This window comes from Schistocerca cancellata, chromosome 7 (assembly GCF_023864275.1).
Source record: "Schistocerca cancellata isolate TAMUIC-IGC-003103 chromosome 7, iqSchCanc2.1, whole genome shotgun sequence".
Lineage (NCBI taxonomy): Eukaryota > Metazoa > Arthropoda > Insecta > Orthoptera > Acrididae > Schistocerca > Schistocerca cancellata.
Window position 1 is genome coordinate 282,784,229 of NC_064632.1, and position 25,613 is coordinate 282,809,841.

Here is a 25,613-nt window from a genome sequence, read left to right on the forward strand (position 1 = left end):
ATTTCCACTTCCCAGAATTCCTGTGGCTGTGACATGAGCCAGTCCTCCACTGTGTCCTTCAGTTCGTCGTTCCGAATCGAAGCGTTTCCCTATGCGATGGTTTTTTAGAAGGAAAACACGTGGAAGTGGCAGGGCGACATGCCCAGCTGTAGATCAGATGCGCAAGTTGCTCCCAGTTTAAGGTGGCCCTTACATTTTGGAGATGTGTGGACGCGCGTTATCGTGAAGCAAACTCACTGTCTCTGTGAGAAGTCCAGGCCGTTTGTAGTTGGTGGACTAGCGTAGCCAACGGAGTGTCTCACAATACATACCACTGTTAGAGGTGTACATGACATGTCTTCGCAGTTGCGAATACGAACAATCATCAGCTGTATAAGAGAATGGCGACAATTTAAATTTTTGCTGCCGCGCGGGATTAGCCGAGCGGTCTCAGGCGCTGGCTGCAGTCATGGACTGTGCGGCTGGTCCCGGCGGAGGTTCGAGTCCTCCCTCGGGCATGGGTGTGTGTTTGTGTCCTTAGGATAATTTTGGTTAAGTAGTGTGTAAGCTTAGGGACTGATGACCTTAGTAGTTAAGTCCCATAAGATTTCACACACATTCGAACATTTTTTTTTTGAAATTTTTGCTGGACCGGGACACGAACCTGGATTTCCCGTTTCACGAGAGCAGGCGCTTAACTGCTTTGGCTGTCCGAACACGATCCACAACCAGACCCAAACTTCCATATGTCGTCCTTCCTGGTGACAACCTGTACATGTACACACATTATGTAATTCTGGTACAGAAGAGAACATATTTCGGACGTGTCCGAAAGAACAGATGCCATCTTCATATAGTTTAAGGCTAACCGGCTGATGACCTTCAGTGCGGATGCACACGATTTGCCTGAACTCTTACGGGACTCGGTGGATTGTGTGCCGCGAGTAATGGGTATAATGGCAGGGGCACTACGAATGTAGTGTGTGGACTATAAGTTGAGAATGTGGGTCTCACGGGGAGCGCCCCGGCGATAAATCCCTGCAGTCGCACTGTCCTCTGTAGCTCAGCGTGTTCAGTCAGAGGGCTGCTCGCCCTCTGTAATAAAGAAAACTGAGTAAAGAAATCAACGATCAACTTGAACGGATGTCTTGTGAAGTCCACCCAGACCAAACGCAACGAAAAAAAAGGAAGGACAGAGCGTCTGCCATGTAAAAAGATCCCGGGTTCGAGTCCCGGTCGGGACACACATTTTCAACTGTCGGCGTTGATGTGTATCAACGCCCGTCAGCAGCTAATGGAATTGATTTAATTGTAATTTATTTTAACTGAACGTCGCTGCTCGGTATCGGTGGATAAAGAAAATATAGCAGAGAACTCAGTAATCTTTGCTTCCTTGGGTGACACATGGAGAAAACTCTTCTGTCGTGTGCCTTAATAATGGCTGAAGTCGTTGCAGTGTCTGTTCCTCCAGACATGCAAGCAAGTCAATAGGAACACTGCATCGGTTTTTTAGCAATACAGGCACTACAATATCGTACTTTTAATGGTTTTTTCCTTGCTCGAGGGATTCGATCAGTATTTGACCTCGGACATCGAAAAAGACTGTGCTTGCTGAGGGCACAGATTTGATTCTTTTGTGTGTGTGTGTGTGTGTGTGTGTGTGTGTGTGTGTGTGTGTGTGGAGGTACATATGCGAGCAGCCACGCCGGACATTATATTCGCATCCCTTGATGTCTCACTACGCTATCCAAAAGCGACACAGGCAAATTTCAACCAATTTTGTTGTTACGGCGTTTCGTACCTTCCAATTGAACAAATTGACAGCCTTCTGGCACCTGGTAGTTAACAACAATAACAACCATGATTCTTCCGGCCCGCAAATAATTTATTGGGCAAGGCTGAATAAACTGAGAAATCTTCCACGACTAATGCAAGAGGCCACGGAAGCAGGTCAGTTCAGGCCAGACAGGCGAAGATACATCAGGAGGCTGCCTGCTGATACGACAAGGTGGGGAGATGGTTACCACATGATACTACCAGAGGCGAAATAGAATTGACTCAGCACAAAGGCAGAGCCGCTGCAGCCTGGGTGACCTGACTGCTTAATGGGCGAGCCGTTATGGCTTATGTGACGAGAATCGACGCCTTAGCAAAGATGGATGGGCCAATCCCGTATAAATGCTCGTCATTTCTAGTCAGCGAGCTCTGAGGGAGACCTGCAATATACTATAACAAGTTGTACAACAAGCCATCAAGTCCGTACTTTGTAACTGCTACCAGCGGCCCTGCTGTTCGCGTTGAGTCGAATACTGTCGACTTAGAGTCTGTCGGTCGGTGCGCTACCTGTGGGCCAAGCTCAGCCGCTGCCGGCCTCCAGCCCTGGCGGTCATAGTTCGAGCCCAGGTCGGTGCAGCTGCTTAGCCAACTAAGCGTATGCGGACAAACCCCTTGCTGTTCGCCACTCCTCGTGTTGCTGTGAGTCGTCTCATCCACGCTGGTTCCACGGTGTGGTTCTGCGCACCTCATCTTTTGTAGCTGGGCAGACTCTCGTCAGCGTTGTGGATCGGCATCCGGTGCTTCGGTACTGGCCTTGCCGATTTGCTGCCGTCATCACTGCACTGGACATTTGACGCTGTTCGCCACCGGGCCACCTGCTCACGGCTCACCACTTCACAGGCAGCGTACTGCTTGCGCTCAAAGGACATTGGCTTCTCTGAGTATCATCAAGGTGACTGTTGTAATACAGTGGTTCCCAATCTGGGTGTAATTACCACATGAGGGGTAAAATTTAATTTTGAAAGGCGTAAGAACTAACTATTGCCGGCCGGTGTGGCCGAGCGGTTCTAGGCGCTACAGTCTGGAACCGCGCGACCGCTACGGTCGCAGGTTCGAATCCTGCCTCGGGCATGGATGTGTGTGATGTCCTTAGGTTAGTTAGGTTTAAGTAGTTCTAAGTTATATGGGGCTGATGACCTTAGAATTTAAGTCCCATAGTGCTCAGAGCCATTGGAACCATTTGATTAGGCCCCTCTCATACTGCCTAAACTATGAAAAATGTCGCCTAACACTTCGAGCTGGCGTTCTGCCCGACGCAGGATTCGAACCTGCGACCGTAGCGGCTACGGTCGCGCGGTTCCAGACTGTAGCGTCGGACATGGATATGTGTGATGCCCTTAGGTAAGTTATGTTCTAGGGGACTGATGACCTCAGATGTTAAGTCCCATAGTGCTCAGATCTATTTTGTGCATTAACGCCCATTCTTCCAGCAGAGCTGCTCGCTAGTCTTGAAGAGTGGTTGGTGTATGCTGACGTGCTGCAACCTCTCTCCCTAGTCATGCCAGACATGCTTAATGGGGTTCAGATCGGGAGAGCGAGCAGGCCACGCCATGCATGCAACACTTTCTGTTTCCAAGAAAACATCAATCACCCATTCTCTATGAGATCAAGCATTATTGTCTGTAAATACTAAATCTGGGTCCACGCAACCTCGCAACAACCGTACATGACATCCCAAGATCTCGCCACGATATGTGACAGCAGTTGCCGATCCATGCGTGAAATTTCTTGAAGAGATGTTCGAGTGGTCCACAAAATCCCTATCCACACTATAATGATCCGTGCTGTACCAAGGCGGTACCGTGGTGCCATTGCAGCAAAATAACAGTCCTCCCTTTCTGATATCAAATATGGTCGGCCCTGCCCTAGCCTTTGGGATACTGTTTCGGTCTCTATAAATAGTCGCCTCTTACGAGTAACAACAGAAAGATTCACATTAAGTCATCGGACCACATCATTTTACGAATGTATTGCTTCTATTCTTCTTATGGCCCTCCGCCGCAGAGAGTCTGGTAGGCGTCTTTTTTGTGCGTAGGGGACAGACCGGCAACATTGCACAACCTGCGAGTGTTGTAGGTAGTCTAGCCACTCACGAGCAGGCGAGGCATGCGCCATCAAGCGACTGTCTGCATGACACTGCAAGCAATGACAGTGCCCACATCCATCTCGTACCGGTTTCGGTATGATGTATCGTGGCTTCTTGGTATAGGGAAAGGAACGTGAGGAGGGGCTGCACTACTGTACATGCATGTTTTATAATTTGGTTTTTGTGTCCCATACCTAGTTATAAGAAAAGAGGACATAGATTCAGAATACAAAATACAGCTACACAGGTATGTGGCAGTTTATACAAACGAATACAGTACAGCTGTACAAATCGAAACTAACACAGAAACACATGACCAGAAGCTGCAATGACGGTTTATAAGTATTATTATTATTTTGAGCTTTTCATCATTACAGAGGCTTATCTCAAACATAATAATTTACTTGGAAATTACAATACAAACAATAAACGTTCTTAAACTATACTCTCAAAATATTTCTCCAGGTGTTTCGATCTTGTGTGTCCTCTTCCTCTGCGCCCATTCTCCTCATTGTGTGCTGTACATTTTGGAGCCAGGTGGTCACAGGTCGTCCTCTTCTTCTTCTCCCCTCCGGTTCTCACTCCAGTATCAATTTTGGTATTCTGGCTTCCTCCATTAGTCGTACATGCCCGTACCACTGTAATTTCTTCCAATCCATTACGTCATATATTCTTTCTTTTATTTCCATTCTCCTTATTACTTCGGTGTTCCTTATCTCTTCTTTCCTGGAGATTCTTGCCGATCTTCTCCAAAAGTCCATCTCTAGAACTTGTAATTTTTTAATGTGCTTCATGTTAATTGTCCAGGTCTCCGTTCCATACAGAACCACACTCTCTAATATGGATTTGTATATTAATTTTTTAGTTCTGCTCATTACATTCCTGCTCCATAAGACTGAATTAAGCATCCCAATGACCCTCCGTCCACTACTAATTCTTTTGTTGATTTCTGACTCTGATTTTCCCTCTATTTCTAAAATGGATCCCAAATAACAGAAAAAATCTTTTTGATTTTATAAGTACTGTTCGAAATAACGGCCACGATGTGTGTGGCAGAGTTGAACTCTTCGCAGGAAGGATTGCTGAAGACGATCCAACATGTCTGTATCTCTTTGCGTAATATCACACGCATTTTGTTTCTGCGTTGAAGGGTGTTGACATCAACAACCTCTCCTTCATAAATCACAGATTTCAGATGGCCCTACAAAAGGAAATCCAGTGGACTCAGGTCTGGCGATCATACTGGCCATGCTACAGGGCCTCCACGACTGATCTATCTCGAAGGGAAGACATTGTCCAGGTGATGTCCCACTGTGCCGCTGAAATGTGTGGGGCCACCTTCATGCCTGTACCACAGGTTCATACGAGAGGCCAAACTAACGTCTTCCAACAGTTCCGGTAATACAGCATCCAGGAAATACAGATACCGCTCTCCTGTAAGCCTTTGTGGTAGCACATGTGGTCCTATGAGATGGTGATTAATAATACTACACCAGATATTGACATCGCATCGTTGCTGGTACCCTCGTATCACTGTGCTGTGGGGTTTTTCTTCCGCCCATTCGTATCAACTATACGAATTCACTATACCCTCCTTCGTGAAATAGGCTTCGTTCGTGAAAAATGCTGGTCATGGGTCTGACGCCATAGGATAAAGTTGCAAAAGTCCAGCCTCCTCTTGTAGTCTTCCGGCAATAATGCCTGTACCTTCTGAATGCGAAAGGGATGGTAATGGTTTCTAGATTACTCGCATGACAGTAGATTGTGACATTCCGACTGCAGTGGCGAGAGACCTGGTGCTTATTGTTCGGTCCTCCTCAACAGTTTGTAACACTTTTTCTTCGTCATCCGCACTGTACGTCGACGGTCGGCCACGATAACTAAATCCCGGAGGACGCACCATACGCCCTCAAGCGCCTGTTCACAGAGTAAAACGTTTTGGCGGATGGAAGGCGCTGGCTAGGAAACCTCATGTGATACAGTTGCCTTTAACGTCAGCTCTTCCATCTGGAAGCCCGTAGGTGAGGTGGATGTCGGCGTATTCGTCGTTTGTGAAACTTGCCGTGGTACTGTAGTAACACTGCGACGCGACTGTTAGCAGCTGTCGACACGGCGAATATCGGGCAGAGTGAGCAGCGCAGAGGTGTTGTAAACACGTCATGCACGCCACGGTTTACCCATTGACCACTCTTTCTGCTACAGGACACACATTCCCTATCATGGGACTGTACAATCCGTTACCGCCGGCAAACGTGTGATTCACAAGTTCTGATACAACACATCAGCTCATTGGTGTGTCATGTGTTGTATCCATTGGTGAATGACATGTGTTGATTGTAGGGCTCGTTGATATCTCGTTCAATGGTTAACTGGTGTTTTTGTTTTACGTACACAGTACACTGAGGAGAACGAAATTAAAAACAGTGCGTCACGTGTTACGCATAGCAGCATGCGGTCTTCGACGTATTTTTCCTCATTTATGACTCATCCAGTACAAGCATTCCGTCTTCAGGCCACAAGTGGCTCATCGCGACCATCCGACCGCCGTGTCATCCTCAGATGAGGATGCGGATAGGAGGGATGTGTGGTAAGCATACTGCTCACCTGGTCGGTATGATGGTTTTCTTTGACCGTAGCCGCTACTGTTCGGTCGAGTAGCTCCTCCATCGACATCACGAGGTTGAGTGCACCCCGAAATATGACAACAGCGCATGGCGGCCTGGATGGTCATACATCCAAGTGCCGGCCACGACTGACAGCGCTAAACTTCGCTGATCTGACGGGAACCGGTGTATTCTCTGCGGCAAGGCCGTTGCAACACCTGCGTAACTTATTCTAAATCTGAAATTACAACGAAATGAACACCCTTAGCTGCTTACAGGCATTGACATACGTCAACGGGGACAGATGAAAATGTGTGCCCCGACCGGGACTCGAACCCGGGATCTCCTGCTTACATGGCAGACGCCCTATCCATCTGAGCCACCGAGGACACATACAGGGATTTATCTCTGGTACGCCTCCCGTGAAACCCACATTCTCAACGTATTGTCGCGCAGTACATTCGCAGTGCCCCTGCCCATTATACTCGTTACTCACGGCGCGTAGCCGATTCCCGTAAGAGTTCGGGCACTGTTCGTGCATTCGTACAGAAGAAGAAGATGGTCAAGTGGCCGGTGAGCCTTAACTATATATATACTAAGTATATATATATACTTAGTATATATATATTTTATAGTATATTTATTTTTCTAAATCTGCTCACGTCTCGAACCATGCCGAAAACAAGACACCTAAGATAACTTGTAGCAACAGAGATGAAGTTCTTTAGATCTTTCGAATGCTGCAGAATAGAAGACAAAATAAGTAATGAAGAAACAAGGAAAGACCTGGGGTTCAGCCATTAGCAAAAACATAATCCAACGAAAGCAGGATTACAAAGAGCATGTATTGCGTACGTTGCCTTAGAGAATTCCTCGACGAGCGACGGAATGCAATCCCACTGGAGGAAGGAGTGTGAGAAGGCCGAAGACATGGTGAGGCCATGGCCAGAACGGCCATAAAGTCTGATCCAGAATTGGTAGAAGAAAAAGAAGAAGAAGAACCGACGCCCTGACACCATCAGTAGGTTTCAAAGTCGCAGCTTGAATTTTTTGAAGTGGTAATTAAAACTTTACGAGTAACCCTCATGGACAGTTTTTATCCTCATACAACGTAAAACCAGTCCCAAGCTGCAAATTTAATTTTTTTTATTCACTCGATGACTAGTTGTCTGTATGCGCTATAACTGTTCGTTGCACATTTTTGACATGGTTTTCACATCTGCGGAAATACCTTTTTTGACTATGTTATGATGACCTGAAAACGGGTTTCGGCCGGTAACTAGTCATCGAGTGAATAAAAAAGGTAAAATCTGCAACTTCGGATTGGCTTTTTGTTGTACTGATTAACAGAAGTTTCTGACACACAGGTACTACGGCATGCTGGACGTCATAGATGAAAAGCTAATCCCCAATGTCTGCAAGCTGTTGTTTCGCAGATTTACCGTATAACTCCACTTGAAGCGAGCTCAGTGGCCACCGACAACGTGAGAACAGCTATGTCCATCACACACACACACACACACACAAAAATGTTCAAATGGGTGTGAAATCTTATCGGACTTAGCTGCTAAGGTCAACAGTCCCTAAGCTTACACACTACTTAACCTAAATTATCCTAAGGACAAACACACACACCCATGTCCGAGGGAGGAATCGAACCTCCGCCAGGACCAGCCGCACAGTCCATGACTGCAGCGCCTCAGACCGTCCGGATAATCTCGCGCGGCTCCATCACACGGATGGTCGCCAAAGGGACTAGAGTGAGGGATCGATATGTAATTCCTTTGTTCACCTTCCCTGCTACTGATTTTCAAGTGTGGAAGTGATAGGTGACCTCGATCCATTTACAGTGCGTAGCTCCTGGGAAGGCTGAATTCTGCATTGGGAACTAATAATACTTCCATTCCCGTGTGCTTTTGCTGCTCTGCCACCGTGCTGCGCCAGCCAGCAATTAGCAGGGCGAGCGAGTCGCGCGGGGCTGTTGAAACGTTGTCGCGGCTGATCCCTCCTTTGTCTGGGCACCTGCACTCTGGCCGCTCGGCGCCGACCCGTAAATCTCAGCGGCTTTCAGCGTCGTCCGCCCCCCCCCCCCTTCCACCTCCCTGCTGGGCAGCGAGCCGCCCCTGCCGTATATCACCGCTCTCTTTCTTCCGTACGGCCGTCTCTGCGGATCGCCGACGAGACACAACAGGCGCCACTAAATCATAGCGCTGATGGCTCACCGTCCGTCCGTCCGTCTACTCTCACGTCTGCGCCGTATTATTAGAGAAGGCGCGCCATGGCGAAGCGCGCTCTCTGACTTCAAGCCCAATGATTCTGGGTATCTAGCCTTTTCACTACAATCTTGGCATGTCCTGAAACAGAAAATATTTTATCGTAATTATAACGTTTCACCTTGTACTGCACGTGCGTAACATCCACATCGACACCCACGTACAGCCTAAGTCATGTTACTCTACTGGCCATTAAAATTGAACACCACGAAGATGACGTGCTACAGACGCGAAATTTAACCGACAGGAAGAAGATGCTGTATATGCAAATGATTAGCTTTTCAGAGCATTCACACAAGGCAGGCGCCGGTGGCGACAGCTACAACGTGCTGACATGACGAAAGTTTCCAACCGATTTCTCATAAACAAACAGAAGTTGATCGGCGTTGCCTGGTGAAACGTTGCTTTGATGCCTCGTGTAAGGCGGAGAAATGCGTACTATCACGTTTCCGATTTTGATAAAGGTCGGATTGTAGCCAATCGCGATTGCGGTTTATCGTATCGCGACATTGCGTTGGTCGAGATCCAATGACTGTTAGCAGAATATGGAATCGTTGGGTTCAGGAGGGTAATACGGAACGCCGTGCTGGATCCCAACGGCCTCGTATCACTAGCAGTCGAGATGACAGGCATCTTATCGGCATGGCTGCAACGGATCGTGCAGCCACGTCTCGAGACCTGAGTCAGCAGATGGGGACGTTTGCAAGACAACAATCATCTGCACAAACAGTTCGACGACATTTGCAGCAGCATGGACTATCAGCTTGGAGACCGTGGCTGCGGTTACCCTTGACGCTGCATCACAGACAGGAGCGCCTGCGATGATGTACTCAGAGACGAACCTGGGTGCACGAATGGCAAAACGTCATTTTTTCGGATGAATCCAGGTGCTGTTTACAGCATCATGATGGTCGCATCCGTGTTTGGCGACATCGCGGTGAACGCACATTGGAAGCGTGTATTCGTCATCGCCGTACTAGCGTATCATCCGGCGTGATGGTATGAAGTGCCATTGGTTACACGTCTCGGTCACCTCTTGTTCCCACTGACGGCACTTTGAACAGTGGACGTTACATTTCAGATGTGTTACGATCCGTTGCTCTATCCTTCATTCGATCCCTGCGAAACACTACATTTCAGCAGGATAATGCACGACCGCATGTAACAGGTCCTGTACGGGCCTTTCTGGATACAGAAAATGTTCGACTGCTGCTCTGGCCAGCACATTCTCCAGATCTCTCACCAATTGAAAAGTCTGGTCAATGGTGGCCGAGCAACTGGCTCGTCACAATACGCCAGTCACTACTCTTGATTAACTGTGGTATCGTGTTGAAGCTGCATGGGCAGCTGTACCTGTACATGACATCCAAGCTCTGTTTGACTCAATGCCCAGGCGTGTCAAGGCCGTTATTACGGTCAGATGTGGTTGTTCTGGGTACTAATTTCGCAGGATCTATGCCCCCCAATTGCGTGAAAATGTAATCACATGTCAGTTCTAGTACAATATATTTGTCCAATGAATACCGGCTTATCATCTGCATTTCTTCTTGGTGTAGCAAGTTTAATGGTCAGTAGTGTATGACAGATACTGGATATAGCTGTACCCTCTACTATCAAATTTGCATCTGGAATGAGGGAAAAATTTATGAACGTCCAGCACGCCGTAGTAGCTGTCTGTCAGCAACTTCTGTTAATCAGTACAGCAAAAAAAACCAATACGAAGTTGCGAATTTTACCTTTTTGATTCACTCGATGACTAGTTTCGAGCCGAAACCCGTTTTCAGGTCATCATAACATAGTCAAAAAAGGTATTTCCGCAGATGTGAAAACCATGTCAAAAGTCTGCAACCAACCGTTAGAGCGCATACAGACAACTAGTCATCGAGTGAATTAAAAATTAAATTTGCAACTTGGGACTGGTTTTACGTTGTATGGGGCTAAAAACTGTCCATGAGGGTTACTCGTAAAGTTTTAATTACCACTTCAAAAAATTCAAGCTGCGACTTTGAAACCTACTGATGGTGTCAGGATGTCGGTTCTTCTGCTTCTTTTTCTTCTACCAATCGTGGATCAGACACTATGGCCGTTCTGGCCATGGCCTCACCATGTCTTCGGCCTTCTGACACTACTTCCTCCAGTGGGAGTGTATTCCATCGCTCGTCGGGATTTCTCGAAGGCAACGTGCTCAGTACATGCTCTTTCTAATCCTGCTTTCGTTGGATTACTTTTTAGTTAATGGCTGAACCCCCAGGTCTTTCCTTATTTATTCATTACTTATTTTGTCTTCTATTCTGCAGCCTTCGAGAGATCTAAAGAATTTCATTCCTGTTGCTTCAAGTTGTCTTAGGTGTCTTGATCATAATATCCAACTTTCTGCTCCACATAGTGCTATGGCCAGTACCGTGGCTGTATAACATTTCATTTGGGTTTCTCTTCCCGTTGTATCCTTCATTATTTTCCTGCACACACAGGGTGCCTCCTTCCAATCTGGCCTATGTAGAACTGTTTCACTATAAGATAGCGTGAGCATATGGATGCCTTCCGGCTAAATAATTTTGATAAATCCACCTTTGCAATGCACCTAAAAGACCATGGTCACTCAGCCACAGCCATTACAGAAAACCTACAAATACTACACACTGTGAGCAAAAGAAAGAAAATGAATCTGCTTGAAGAGCTAGAAATTTGTATCCACAGCTCTAACTCACCATACCTTGTTCTCAACGAACAAGTGGAACGTACAAACAAATCCTATCTTCACATATTTCATGAAATATTCAAAAACAGAAAATAATTATCCTCTGATAGAATAACAAAGTAATATTCTTTAGAAATTCGATGAAGCAGTCATACAACAGTCCAAGTGTCATTATCGTAATTTGTAAGAGTCATATTGTAAGCACAAGCTGTAATTGGCATTGTATAATGTGTAAAAGCTTTCAAAATTTCATGTGTGTAACATTACTGTACCCCCTAGATCTAATTTCTCTGACAACAGTGTGGCTCAAAACAGTTCTAGCTGTTATTATTTAATTTGTAATAGCTTTGAGTAATTTCATATACATAACAACATTGTACTTCCTAGATCTAAGCTCTCCTAAAAAAAACCTCATAATGTGTATCAACAAACGTCGCACTCTATAATAGCTTTTTAAATTTCTATTTATGCAGCACCCTTACACTTCCTGTCGCTAAGTCCTTTGACAATAACCTATAAGTTTCTGTATGAGCAACATCTTTACATCTTCTACATCTAAGTTCTTTGACCACAGCCCACATGTTTGTATGTAAACATAGTGTATTTCACGAATGCACATCATAATAGTGTAATACAAAGCTATACTTGGTAAAACTGAAATATGGACTTGAAAATGACCATAAGTGTGTAACTAAATGACAAAACTATCACCACAGCATAACTGTAATAATGGTGCTTCATCTTTATGTAAGTACAGACATATTTTCGTCAAATGTTGCCTTACCACTTGCAATTGTCCCACTTGTATTTATGTAGTCACAAGCAAATATTTTTTTTGTATCTATACAGTGATCTCCAAAAGTACAAACATGTACATGAATGTATAAACACCTGAAGATGGGCGCAAGCCCGAAACCGGTCGTGTGACTAATAAATAACCTTTTATTGTGACTGGTAGCGGATACTTTTCTACACTCCATAAAGGAACAGTCACCGAGTTCGAGAGCATCCACTATGGATAAAATTCATTTAATACTTCTTCATCTTCGATACCATGGAACAAATCTCTTCTACTACAGACTTTTGCTTTCCATATTTTAGGAGAAGGTACTATGAAGGAAAGTAAGAAAAAATGTACAATAGAGATTGGCTCTAAAATGCATACCTTAAGAGCTATGAGCACTTGTTCATGTATGCTACTGTGAAACACGTTGTCTACTGAACAAGTGCCAATAGCTCTTAAAGTTTGCATTTTAGAGCCATTGCTTCCTAGACATTTTTTTAATTCTTTTGGTCTAAACTACTTCCTCCCGAAATATGGAAAGTAAAGAGTTTGTAGTAGAAGAGATTTGTTTCACGGTATCGAAGATGAAGAAGTGCTCATAGCTCTTAAGCTATGCGCTTTAGAGCCCATGTTACCAGACTTTTCTTACTTCGAATGATCGTGCCTATCGTATCGCTGAACACTGACCATTCCTCCTGGGTCACCCTGCATCTTGCTGACTGTTACTATTATTATTTATGTATCTATCTTCTTCGAAAGCTATGTCAGTTCCTAGGTATGGGAAATAAGACACATTTCTTCATTACTGTACTACTGATAATTGTCATAGCTCTTTGGGATATTTTCTTAAAAAAAGCATTGTTTTTCCTTTTCTGTTGATGTCTTCAACCTATAATTTAGACTTATGTTGTTTACTCTGTTTATTCCTATCTAAAATTTGTCTTCATTATCTGTACGATTACCTGGTGGCGGCAATAAGCGTCGTATTTAGAAATTCATCTGTCCCAGTACGTATACTTTGAGGTATTGTGTCCTTCATCCATTCCCTGAGCAGTTCGTTGACGTACGTCAGTATCTATTCTTATTTTGGTGTTTTAATATAAACCTTAGCGTGCCTGGGGAAACCTCTTTTTCTCTTTACTGAGCAACGCTTTTTTCTGTGGCTGTGGTCAAGTGTTTTTTCATCATCGATAAATGCCAGAAGTGTTTCCAAATTGAATTCTCGTCTTTTCTGCATAATTTTTTTCCGCGTGAAAACATCGCTGACACAGGATATTCCTTTGCAGAAACCTGCTTGCAGTTTTAATAAAGCTAAACCAGAGATAGTCCTTCTCTACACATTTCGTTTCAAGTGGCACAGATTTTCTCCAGTGATGGATGAATTGGCAGAGACCTTAGCTGTAGATGTCTGCATTTTGGCTCTTTAGGAAACGTTCAACCTCGAAATTCACCCTGTCGTTAGTCTCCAAATACATGCCTCGTAAACGTTTCTGCATCCGAGGAAAGAGGAACAGGTCACTGGTTGACATGTCAGAGGAATACGGGAGGCAGAGGAGGGCGGAGCTGGGGCTAAAAATTTGATAGCACAAAGAACTCCACAGGAGATGTCGGTAATGTACTGTTGTGACGGTGAGTATAATCTGTGAGTATACCAGTCCCTAAAATCACTCAGAATCACATGGCTCAGTGATGATGGGTGCTGCCTTTTCTGGGCACTGGTGAGTGCTATTGTCCATAGTTTTTGCTTGGCTCCTTTGTCGCGGGGCGATAGTCATACACCGAGTTCTCGTCAATGCCGATTACGTGACAGTCATAAACCCAACAGATGGCTACAGAAGTCGTCTGGACTGGCCTAACACAGCTGCCTCTGTTCGTCGGACGGCTTTTTTAATGAAGTAAGCAGTCACGAAGTCCAGCGGGCTCTGTTTTCTTTTTTTTCTTTTTTTTTAGCACTATGGGACTTTTGACTTCTGAGGTCACCAGTCCCCTAGAACTTGCAACTACTTAAACCTAACTAACCTAAGGACATCAGACACATCCATGCCCGAGGCAGGATTCGAACCTGCGACCGTAGCGGTCACGCGGTTCCAGACTGTAGCGCTTAGAACCGCTCGGCCACCCTGGCCGACGGCCTCCATCGGGCTCTTAACGAATTAACACCCGACAACTTAATCAATGGACTACAGAATTCAGTTTTGGTTCATCTAGCGACCTGCTACGTTACTGAGGCACGTGAGTTTCATTATGTATCGTGCACACTAAACTCGGGTTCTCAGTAGTCCAGGGACTCAGTAATCTGACTCGCATCTACACCCTAGTCGCCCAGGCCGAATGAATTCTCGTATGCAACAACGTTGTTAGTTAATTTCAATGTTAAACAATGCTATACGTGTTTAAAATTACGGCTTTCTTTAAGGTTGAGTACCACAGCTTCTAAAATTTATGCTAGACCTCAAGCGAAAACTTGAAGTTAGAGATAAGTTTAACTTTGCAGTAAATTGCTGGGCGAGCAACTAATGACCAAACAGATGAAGAGATAATGAAAAGCGTACCGAAAAGTTATGATGGAAGTGATGGTTCAAATGGCTCTGAGCACTATGCGACTTAACTTCTGAGGTCATCAGTCGCCTAGAACTTAGAACTAATTAAACCTAACTAACCTAAGGACATTACACACATCCTTGCCCGAGGCAGGATTCAAACCTGCGACCGTAGCGGTCACGCGGTTCCAGACTGAAGCGCCTTTAACCGCACGGACACACCGGCCGGCAAGGACATAGGAGGAGAGAACATGAGGATATCTCACGCTGCTGGTACTGAAGCTGCAGACATCTTCCTAGAGTACATTAACCAACAATCAGAAACATGCAGTAGCTATGAAATGTTTATAAAGTCGTTTTGTGATAAAACATATTGCCACCGCATATCATCATCGTGATAACTAAAAATTTTGACAGATTTCATAGTGTGTGATAGTACAGTATATACGAGTATACACACTGATGGACTAAGATTTTTATGAAAATGAATGAATCTTTGGATTTAATAAAGTATTATTTCCATGAGTTGACACTAAATTTAAGACACTCTTAATTATCCGGCATTGCCACTAATCCGTGCAAGGACTGTCCTGCAAGACTAGTATATCTGGAAACCGACGAAAAATTGATTATGCAACTATTTTGCCATCGTCATTATTGAAATTTTATGATAAACCTTCGTGTACACTATCTGATCGGAATTGACGACTAGATACCACGAGAGCCAGACCCCGTCAACATGAAAGAAGGCGGAGAGTATTATGTTGTCAGCAGAGAAGCACTAAAACCGAAATTGGTTGGTCATGAGAGCTCAGTGAACGCGAACTTTCCACGTGACTGAATGAAAAAGCGAAGTAACGACCACGCCTACACCAAGGCTAGGCAGGCCTCAGGGTACCGTCGGTCAGGGGCCATAGAGGATTGCGCAGTGTGATTATAAAAAATCGCGCTAAGTCAGCGGAAGGAATCACTCGTGAGTTTCAAAGTGTTTCCAGTAGTTCAGTTAGCACAGCGACTGTGCGATGAGATTTAAAAGGAATGGGGCACCACGGTACAGCGGTTCGTCATGATCCTCACAGTTCAATAATAAATACTAAGCGACGTTAGCGGAGGTGTAAAGAGCTGTCCACTAGACAGAGGTTATCTGGAAAGAATGATCTGGGGGTGGTGGCTCACTTACGATGCACACAGTGACTTGCCCCCTCTAATATACCGGGTGATCAAAAAGCCAGTATAAATTTGAAAACTGAATAAATCACGGAATAATGTAGATAGAGACGTACAAATTGACACACATGCTTGGAATGACATGGGTTTTATTAGAACCGAAAAAATACAAAAGTTCAAAAAATGTCCGACAGATGGCGTTTCATCTAATCAGAGTATTAATGATTAGCATAACAAAGTAAGACAAAGCAAAGATGATGTTCTTTACAGGAAATGCTCAATATGTCCACCATCATTCCTCAACAATAGCTGAAGTCGAGTAATAATGTTGTGAACAGCACTGTAAAGTATGTCCGGAGTTATGGTGAGGTCGGATGTTGTCTTTCAGCATCCCTAGAGATGTCGGTCGATCACGATACACTTGCGACTTCAGGTAACCCCAAAGCCAATAATCGCACGGACTGAGGTCTGGGGACCTGGGAGGCCAAGCATGACGAAAGTGGCGGCTGAGCACACGATAGTCACCAAACGACGCGCGCATGAGATCTTTCGCGCGTCTAGCAATATGGGGTGGAGCGCCATCCTGCATAAACGTCGTATGTTCCAGCAGATGTTTATCAGCCAGGCTGGGGATGATGCGATTCTGTAACATATCGGCGTACCTCTCACCTGTCACGGTAGCAGTAACAAAACCAGAATCAGGCATTTCCTCGAAGAAAAATGGCCCGATAACGGTAGATGTGTTAATCCAACCCATACCGTGACTTTCTCGTCGTGCAATGGAGTTTCCACGACAGTTCTAGGATTTTCGGCAGCCCAAATTCTGCAGTTGTGGGCGTTGACAGACCCTCGGAGCATGAAATCAGCTTCGTCAGTCCACAACACGTTACTCAAACAATCGTCATCTTCCGCCATCTTTTGAAACGCCCACACTGCAAATGCCCTCCGCTTCACTAAATGGCCAGGTAACAGTTCATGATGCTAATGGATTTTTTACGGATAGCGTCGGAGGGTACTCCTCAGTGCCAACCAAACAGTAGTGTATGGAATGCTGGTGCGACGTGCGACTGCACGAGCGCTGACGTCCCCGTGCATAGACGAACCCGCTACAGCCTCCATTTCTTCCTGAACTGTCTCAGCAGCATTACGCCTTGTGCTCGGTCGGCCGTTACGGGGTATATCGTTCAAACAACTCGCCACAGCTCGCCACAGCTGCATTTGTCACCGGACCTTTACCCGTTCAAATCTCCTTCCTATGGCGATAGAATCGTAACGCTGAACTAGCACATTCCCCATTCTGATAATACAGCATCACTAAAAGTGCCTTTTCAGGTAACGTCAACATGCTGCGACTGCTGGCACGTCTGATTCTCTCTCTCATTACAGCTCCTTTTACACACGATTATCATGCACATTCACTGACGTTTTGCTGTCCAGCGCCATCTGTCGGACATTTTGTGAACTTTTTTTGGTTCTAATAAAACCCCATGTCATTCCAAGCATGTGTGTTAATTTTTACCTCTATATCTACATTATTCCATGGTTTACTAATTTTTCAAATTTATACTGACTTTTTGATCTCCCAGTATATATCTTACTCTTAGTAATTCGATTTGGGGAAGTATAGCCGAGTATGGTCATTACAAGGCTAGTATTGAGAACTCAGAAGATATGAATATTTTCCTCTCTAATTGCATGTGGTGAAAAGTTGCTATTCCTTCACACGCAGACTTCCTACAGAGCATCTCTCGTCACCAGTGACAGGCAGGTTCTGCTGATCTTGAAAGGGTTATGCCGACGGGTGTGAGGGAACCGACTGGATGAGGTCCAGACGCCGACATTTTCATAAGAGTGGGGGGGACACGCCCGCAGGGGCCTGAAGGAGCAGCTGGGGTTAGAGATTCCGTTGCTTCACAGAAACTTAATGAAAATGCTTTCTGATGGGCTACGAGCGAGGCGTGGGAATGACTTGTGTTGCCAGGCAGTCTTGGCGGACAAATTCCCGTGTTTTCTGCTAAATCATTACTGTGATTGGGTTGATCAGGTGATAGCTCCATGACGTAGCAAAATCGACGCAGAAATTGCTGCCAAGTATCTCCATTGGTGGAATAGTAGTACTTTGGCAATAGAGTGGAACTTTCCACCGGTTTTCAAGTTACTGATTGGCACGTTTAGCCACAGCCACTGTAGTGAGGGCAGTAATGTTCTCTGTTCGACCTGTACTGGTGCTCTTGGTAGTGTCGAGTCTCGCCTTTCGGTCGGGGTAGGTTACAAGACTGAGCTCTCGCTGGTCTGGACAACCTGCCTTCCGTTGGCTGTCTAATACACTTTCATTTGATGGTAACTGTTTGACGAAGTTGCTGAAGTTTCGACTTCAACGTAACTTTCCGAGTACAGTTGGCAAATGAGCGTTCTGCGTACAAGCTGCCTTTGTTGTCCGTCTTGAGCAATTTTGGCTGAAGTTCACTGTATCGGAGTTATTGTGTGACTTTGCTTGTTAAAATCAATCACTGTACCGTCAGTGATTGTGTGGCGAGCCTTCTTCGTGTCCCTCAGAGGCGCATTTGTATTGCTAGGAAGTCTTTAGTCTCGAACAACCAGACCAGGATAATTTGTTTTGGGCCATACTTGCGACATTATCATCACCACGACGGGACGTCGAAGCAACCAGCCATCGCCTCCGGTACGCCAGATCGTGTCCTAGCAGTTAAGAAGACAGCTTGGTAATGTATGTCCGCAGCACCGGCAGTTTAGGGAATTTTGCTATGTGATAATCAGAGCTCAGCAGAGCACGCCTGTTTCTATTTTTTCTAACGTGGTTCTGTCTTTGGCGTTCGTTGTCTGAGTTCTCACTACTGTAGCAGCAATTAATGTTGGGTTGGCTGTGTGTTTCTCTTAAGATTTGAGTTGCAAGGAATTGGCTCCACATGCCACTTGGTCATAAATGTCACAAGCTAGTTTATAGACAACTTCACCATCACAGCATTTATTTGAGTATCCAGTTTGACGTATTCTGAATGTTTCACGTGTTTTGTTTATTATTTTCAGTTTAGTCATAATAAATCAAATTGTTATTGTGGACATAATTGGTAGCGCAACTCTTTCATCTCTCACTACGTTAATGAAACTTTCGTTTATCAAATTAATTTCTATCAAATTAAATTATTGCAGGTGCCAAACTCTTTTCTACTCCACTTGCAGGGTCGATTACAGTCAGTTCGCATTTCATCTTAATCCATGTGCAACAGCAAAAGTCGGAGTTAAAAGAGGGTGTGCTTAGAGCATCATTTCCGTATGAAGATGCTAGAAGAATTTAGTGTTAAATACACTGCTTGCCCTGGCCCCTCGCAACTTTATACCTTGGGGCAATCCCATGGAAGCGTTTAAGTTTGGTGAATGTCTGGAGGTCGATATGGCCATCATGTACAGTGCCAACAGGAAAGATGCAAGAGGCGTTACTCATCGTTAGAGTGTGGCCCCTTTATCGCGCTTAAGAAAAAATAAAACGAAGAAGGGTGTGAACACGTTTTACCGTATTTTGTACTGCTTGAAGTAGAGTAAAAATTCGGAGGTCGTGATTGCGTATATTAGCATGATAACACATCCTGTCATAAAGCAACGTTGCGAGGCAATTATCTGTGGCGATGACGTTCCTGAAATTGACTGGTCTGCCCACAATTCCGACCTGAACCCAGTGGGACGTTTCCGGAATCAGTTAGATCGTCGAATTCAGTTCAGACCGCAGCGTGAAAAATCAGTATCTTCCTTGGTTCCCACTCTTGAGATATAATGTGCTATCATTCTTCCACAGACATTCAGACTCTTCACTGGAAGTGTCACTGACAGAGATGAATCCGCCATAAAGACGAAGAGCGGACAAACCTCTTATTAATGTCCACTAATAAATGTCCAGACACTAATGATCATATCTTTGTGTGCACCCTAATCTCTCAATCTTATACTTGTTACGTCAACGTTGGAAATTCGATGAAGGCGACAGTACTGATGATGTTGATGCTTGGTTTGTGAGGCGCCCAACTGCACTGTTAGCAGCGCGCGTACAAATTCCCAACCTTTGCTCAGTCCAATTCCTCCATTTTCGTGAATAATAATGAAATGATGAGGACAACACAAACACCCAGTCATCTCGTGGCAGGTGAAAATCCCACCCCCAGTAAGTGTAGTGTTAGTTTGCATAAAGACGGTAATTACTTTACTATAAGCTGAGGTGACAGAAGTCATGGGATACCGATGTGCGCCGGCCGCGGTGGTCTAGCGGTTCTGGCGCTGCAGTCCGGAACCGCGGGACTGCTACGGTCGCAGGTTCGAATCCTGCCTCGGGCATGGGTGTGTGTGATGTCCTTAGGTTAGTTAGGTTTAAGTAGTTCTAAGTTCTAGGGGACTTATGACCTAAGATGTTGAGTCCCATAGTGCTCAGAGCCATTTGAACCATTTTGAACCATACCGATGTGCACATAAGCAAATGGCTGTAGTATAGCGTTCACAAAGTATACAAGGGCACTGCAATGGCAGAGCTGTCATTTGCACTCAGGTGATTTGTGTGAAAAGATTTTGGACATGATTATGGCCGCATGACAGAAATTAACAGACTCTGAACGGGGAATGGTAGTTGGAGTTAGACTCATGGGACATCCAGTTACGGGAATGGTTAGGGAATTCAGTATTCCTAGATCCACAGTGTCAAGAATGTGACGAGAATGTAATATTTCAGGCATTATTTCTTAACATGGACAATGTAGTGGCCGAGGGCCTTATGCTTTACGACGGGCAGCAGAGGCCTCTGCGTGGCAGCGCTAACAGAAAAGCAGCACTGCGTGAAATAAACGCAGGAATCAAGTGTGACACGTGCAACGAACTTGTCCGTTAGGACAATGCGAGCCGAAATTTGGCATTAACGGGCTATGGAAGCACACGAATCACGCGAGTGCCTTTGCTGACAGCACCTTTCCTGGGTCCGTGACGATATCGGCTGGACCCTGGATGACTGGAAAACGTTGGCCTGTTCAGGTGAGTCCCGATTTCGGTTGATAAGAACTGATGACAGGCCCTACGAAGCTATTTTGTCAACAAGGCACTATGCAAGCTGGTGGTGGCTCCTTAATGATGTGGGCTGTGTTTACATAGAATGGTCTGGGTCCTCTGGTCCAGCAGAACCTGTCATTGGGGAAATGGCTATGTTCGGCTACTTGGAGACCATTTGCAGCCATTGGTAGACTTCATGTTCTCAAAGAACGATGACATGTCATTGGGCCACTGCTGTTCGCAATTTGTTGAAGAACATTCTGGAAGATTCGAGCGAATGGTTTAGCCACCCAGATCGCCCAACATGAATTCCCTTGGAACATTTATGGGCCATATCGAGACCGTCAGTTCGTGCACAAATTCTGCACCAGCAACATTTTCTACATCTACATTTACATCTATATCTACATCTATGTGATTACTCTGCTATTCACAATTAAGTCCCTGGCAGTGGGTTCAATGAACCACCTTCATGCTGTCTCTCTACCGTTCCACTCTCGAACGGCACGCGGGAAAAACGAGCACTTAAATTTTTCTGTGCGAGCACTGATTTCTCTTATTTTATCGTGATGATCATTTATCCCTATGTAGGTGGGTGCCAACAGAATGTTTTCACAATCGGAGGAGAAAACTGGTGATTGAAATTTCATGAGAAGATCCCGCCTCAACGGAAAACGCATTTGTTTTAATGATTGCCACTCCAATTCACGTATCATGTCTGTGACACTATCTCCCCTATTTCGCGATAATACAAAACGAGCTGCCCTTCTTTGTACTTTTTCGATGTCATCCGTCAGTCTCACATGATGCGGATCGCACACTGCACGGCAATACTCCAGAATAGGGCGGACAAGCGTAGTGTAAGCAGACTCTTTGGTAGACCTGTTGCACCTTCTAAGTGTACTGCCAATGAATCGCAGTCTTTGGTTTGCTTTACCCACAGTTTTATCTATGTGATCGTTCCAATTTAGGTTATTTGTAGTTGTAATCCCTAAGTATTTAGTTGAATTTACAGCCCTCAGATTTTTGTGACTTATCGCGTAATCGAAATTTAGCTGATTTCTTTTAGTACTCATGTGAAAAACTTCATACTTTTCTTTATTCAGGATCAATTTCGCACCATACAGATATGTTATCTAAATCATTTTGCAGGTCGTTTTGATCATCTGATGACTTTGCAAGACGGTAAATGACAGCATCATTTGCAAACAATCGAAGACGGTTACTCAGATTGTCTCCTATGTCGTTAACATACAGGGTGGTCAGAAAATGTGTGAAATGCTTGTAGGGATGTTACAGGGCAGGTTGTACTGAGGCATAAATATTAAGAAAAAATTCTATATTTTGCTCCGTTTCCGAGTTATTTAGCATAGATTTTAGCCAATCGGGGCGCCGCGCGCTCACACTCAAGCGGCCTGCCAGGGGACGTGTTGCCCAACGAGTGTTTTGTCTCGTTAGCTGAAACTTGAATTTACGTGCGTGACGATCTGATTGGCTAACTTCAACGCTAAATAAGTCGGAAACGGCGCAACTTATCGAATTTTTTTCGTGCCAATCATATCTCAGTATAACCCGCTCTGCAACATCCCTACAAGCGTTTCAGACATTTTCTGACCACACTGTATATCAGGAACAATAGAGGGCCTATAACACTTCCTTCGGGAACGCCGGATATTACTTCTGTTTTACTCGATGACTTACCGTCTATTACTACGAACTGTGACCTTTCTGACAAGAAATCACGAATCCAGTCTCACAACAGAGGCGATACTCCGTAGGCACGCAGTTTTGTTAGAAGACGCTTATGAGGAACGGTGTCGAAAGCCTTCTGGAAATCAAAAAATATGCACTTATTACTTCATGAGTATAAAGAGCTAGCTGTGTTTCACAAGAACGATATTTTCTGAATCCGTGCTGACTATATGTCAATAAATCATTTTCTTCGAGGTACTTCATAATGTTCGAATACAGTATATGTTCTAAAACCCTACCTGAAATCGACGTTAGTGATATAGGCCTGTAACTCAGCGGATTACTCCTACTTCCCTTTTTGGGTACTGGGTACGGATCTTTCTGTGAGCGAGTGGTTGTACATAACTGATAACATGGAGCTATTTTATCAGCATACTCTGAAAGGAACCTGACTGGTATACAGTCTGGACCGGAGGCCTTGCCTATATTAAATGACTTAAGCTGCTTTGTTACACCGAGTTATGGACGGCTACAGAAGCAGTATGCCTCCATATTTCTGTAGGGGACTTCCAGCGACTTGCTGAGTCTATGCCAGGCCGAGTTGCTGAACTACGCCGGGCAAAATGAGGTACTGTACACCTCAGTGTAATCTACAATAGTTCGCGAAAAACGAGCTCTGTTGAGATTTTATATTACACTGAACATCATCGACGGTAACGGCCATTCCGTAGACGACTCCGCCGCTAAATAGCAGCTCGTGGCAACCGAGGAGTGTGCTGACGCTTGGCCGCGCTCCTCGCACTCTGCCACCCGCCTCGCGCCCACTCCCGCGGCCCTCCTTTGTGCCCTTGGGCGGTGTTTAGCATCCCGCCTGCCACCTGCCGCCGGCCCCTCCGCGGTCACTATCTGTGACTGCCTTTGAAAACGTCTCCCTGCCCCCACTCGCTTTGAACGGTTGCCACTTACTCCCGTCCCCCTCCCAGCAGACATACTCGGCCGCTAATACCTGGCTCGCGTCAATTTGCATCCCTTTTGTGCTCTGCGCCTTCTCTCTCCCCCTGTGTCTCTTCCCTCCTCCCTGTTCACTTTATCCAGACCAACATGTTGCCTCGTTCTGCGGCCCACATTACGAAGCCAGCACTTACCGTCTGCTGCCTTACTGACGTGGCATGTCTGCTCATACATATTCACTCGTTCTGCCACCTTCTGTTACTCACTTAATCCTTCGTCTTTCCCTCTCCGCACTTGGACTCTACGCAGACAATCGGTCCATCTACACCCGTTTATTCGACTGAATTGTAAACATTACCTCCAAAATCCCTCAACTTTCTGAATGAATATTGATGAGACTGAAACGTACAGATCAGTAACAAAATAGAATGGAATGTGTTGTTTGAGGCTTTCCCGACGTAATATATACTTGGTTCAAATCGCTCTGAGCACTATGGGCCTTAACTTCTGAGGTCATCAGTCCCCTAGAACTTATAATTACTTAAACCTAACTAACTTAAGGATATCACACACGTCCATGTCCGAGGCAGGATTCGAACCTGCGACCGTAACTGTCACGCGGTTCCAGACTGTGGCGCCTAGAACCGCTCGGCCACTCCGGCTGGCAATATATATTTAAATTTTTCTCGAGTGTAGGGTCGGGTGTAGTAACTGCTCAACAATGTTGCTATGAGGTGGCTGCTCGCCATCTTTAGGTGCAGATTTGTTATCGAGGTGTCACACAATGTGAGTCTACGTCTCATATGGAAGAGATTCACCTATCCCCCAGTTTTTTTTTTTTTTTTTTTTTTGAAAAAGAACTGGATCCCTTCAGCTGAATCATCTTCAGGTACTATTGTATGGTAACGAGAGTGGAAACTATACGATCAGATCGGAGAATGTATGAGATGAACCTAAACCAGTAACTTAAAAAAAAAGTACAGAAATCTAAACGAACGACATAATATGCCTTGTTACATGCTACTGTACTTGCATTGTCACGTTTAGGGCCAACAGGAATAGATGGAATAGTTTTCGTCCTCCCTCGTCAACACTCCCTCCCCCCTCTCTCGCCGGCCGCGGTGGCCGTGCGGTTCTAGGCGCTTCAGTCCGGAACCGCGGGACTGCTGCGGTCGCAGGTTCGAATCCTGCCTCGGGCATGGATGTGTGTGATGTCCTTAGGTTAGTTAGGTTTAAGTAGTTCTAAGTTCTAGGGGACTGATGACCTAAGATGTTAAGTCCCATAGTGCTCAGAGCCATTTGAACCAGCCCCCTCTCTCACTCCCTTCTCAGCCATTCGCACAACCAGGTATTCAACGAAGCGAAGCCAGAAAAATAGACCGGATCTTTAGGCTTTGATATCCGTGTAATTCTTTTGAATCTATCAAATGACAACAAACAACTGATCAAACACCTATCTTCAAGAAGCACTTCACTACTGAGAGAGGCGAAATCTGTCAGATTGGACATTATCAAACGACACAACAATACTATGACCACCGAGAAAAGTCTTTAAATTTCAGTGGCAGTGTTATCATGAGCAGCAGCATTTGTTATTTTTCCTGTTTTATCTGAATAAATATGTAGAACAGATATTTTCTTGCGTAACTCGGACATTATAAAATGTGGTACCGGTTACTTACTTACGTACCTGTTGTACCGGAGCCAAGATAGCCCCTAGGGGCCGGCAACCCAATATAACACCACAGAGGACGAGGTTGTCTATGCCCAAAAGCACCATGGTAAACACCGGCTATTTACACACAAGATAAAGGAAACAGACATTCCGAGCACTACTTCCTGCAGGGGGAGCTCGAGCCACGGCCTGCAGGACGTATTACTACGCCGAAATCTGATTGGCTGGACACAGCTATTTAGGGGCTATAACGAGGCCCGAACTCCAGTTCACGCCCGATGCCGAC

General features: G+C 45.3%; 1 protein-coding gene and 1 non-coding gene across 2 annotated transcripts in view; one reads left to right on the forward strand and one right to left on the reverse strand.

The window, feature by feature from the left end:
• Positions 1-25,613, forward strand: part of LOC126092734 (cell adhesion molecule 2-like) — a 275,363-nt gene that overhangs the window by 87,056 nt on the left and 162,694 nt on the right. The gene's annotated exons all lie outside the window — the stretch shown is intronic.
• Trnat-ugu (transfer RNA threonine (anticodon UGU)) lies at positions 6,820-6,893 on the reverse strand. Its single transcript has one exon. It is a non-coding gene; the product is annotated as a tRNA-Thr (tRNA).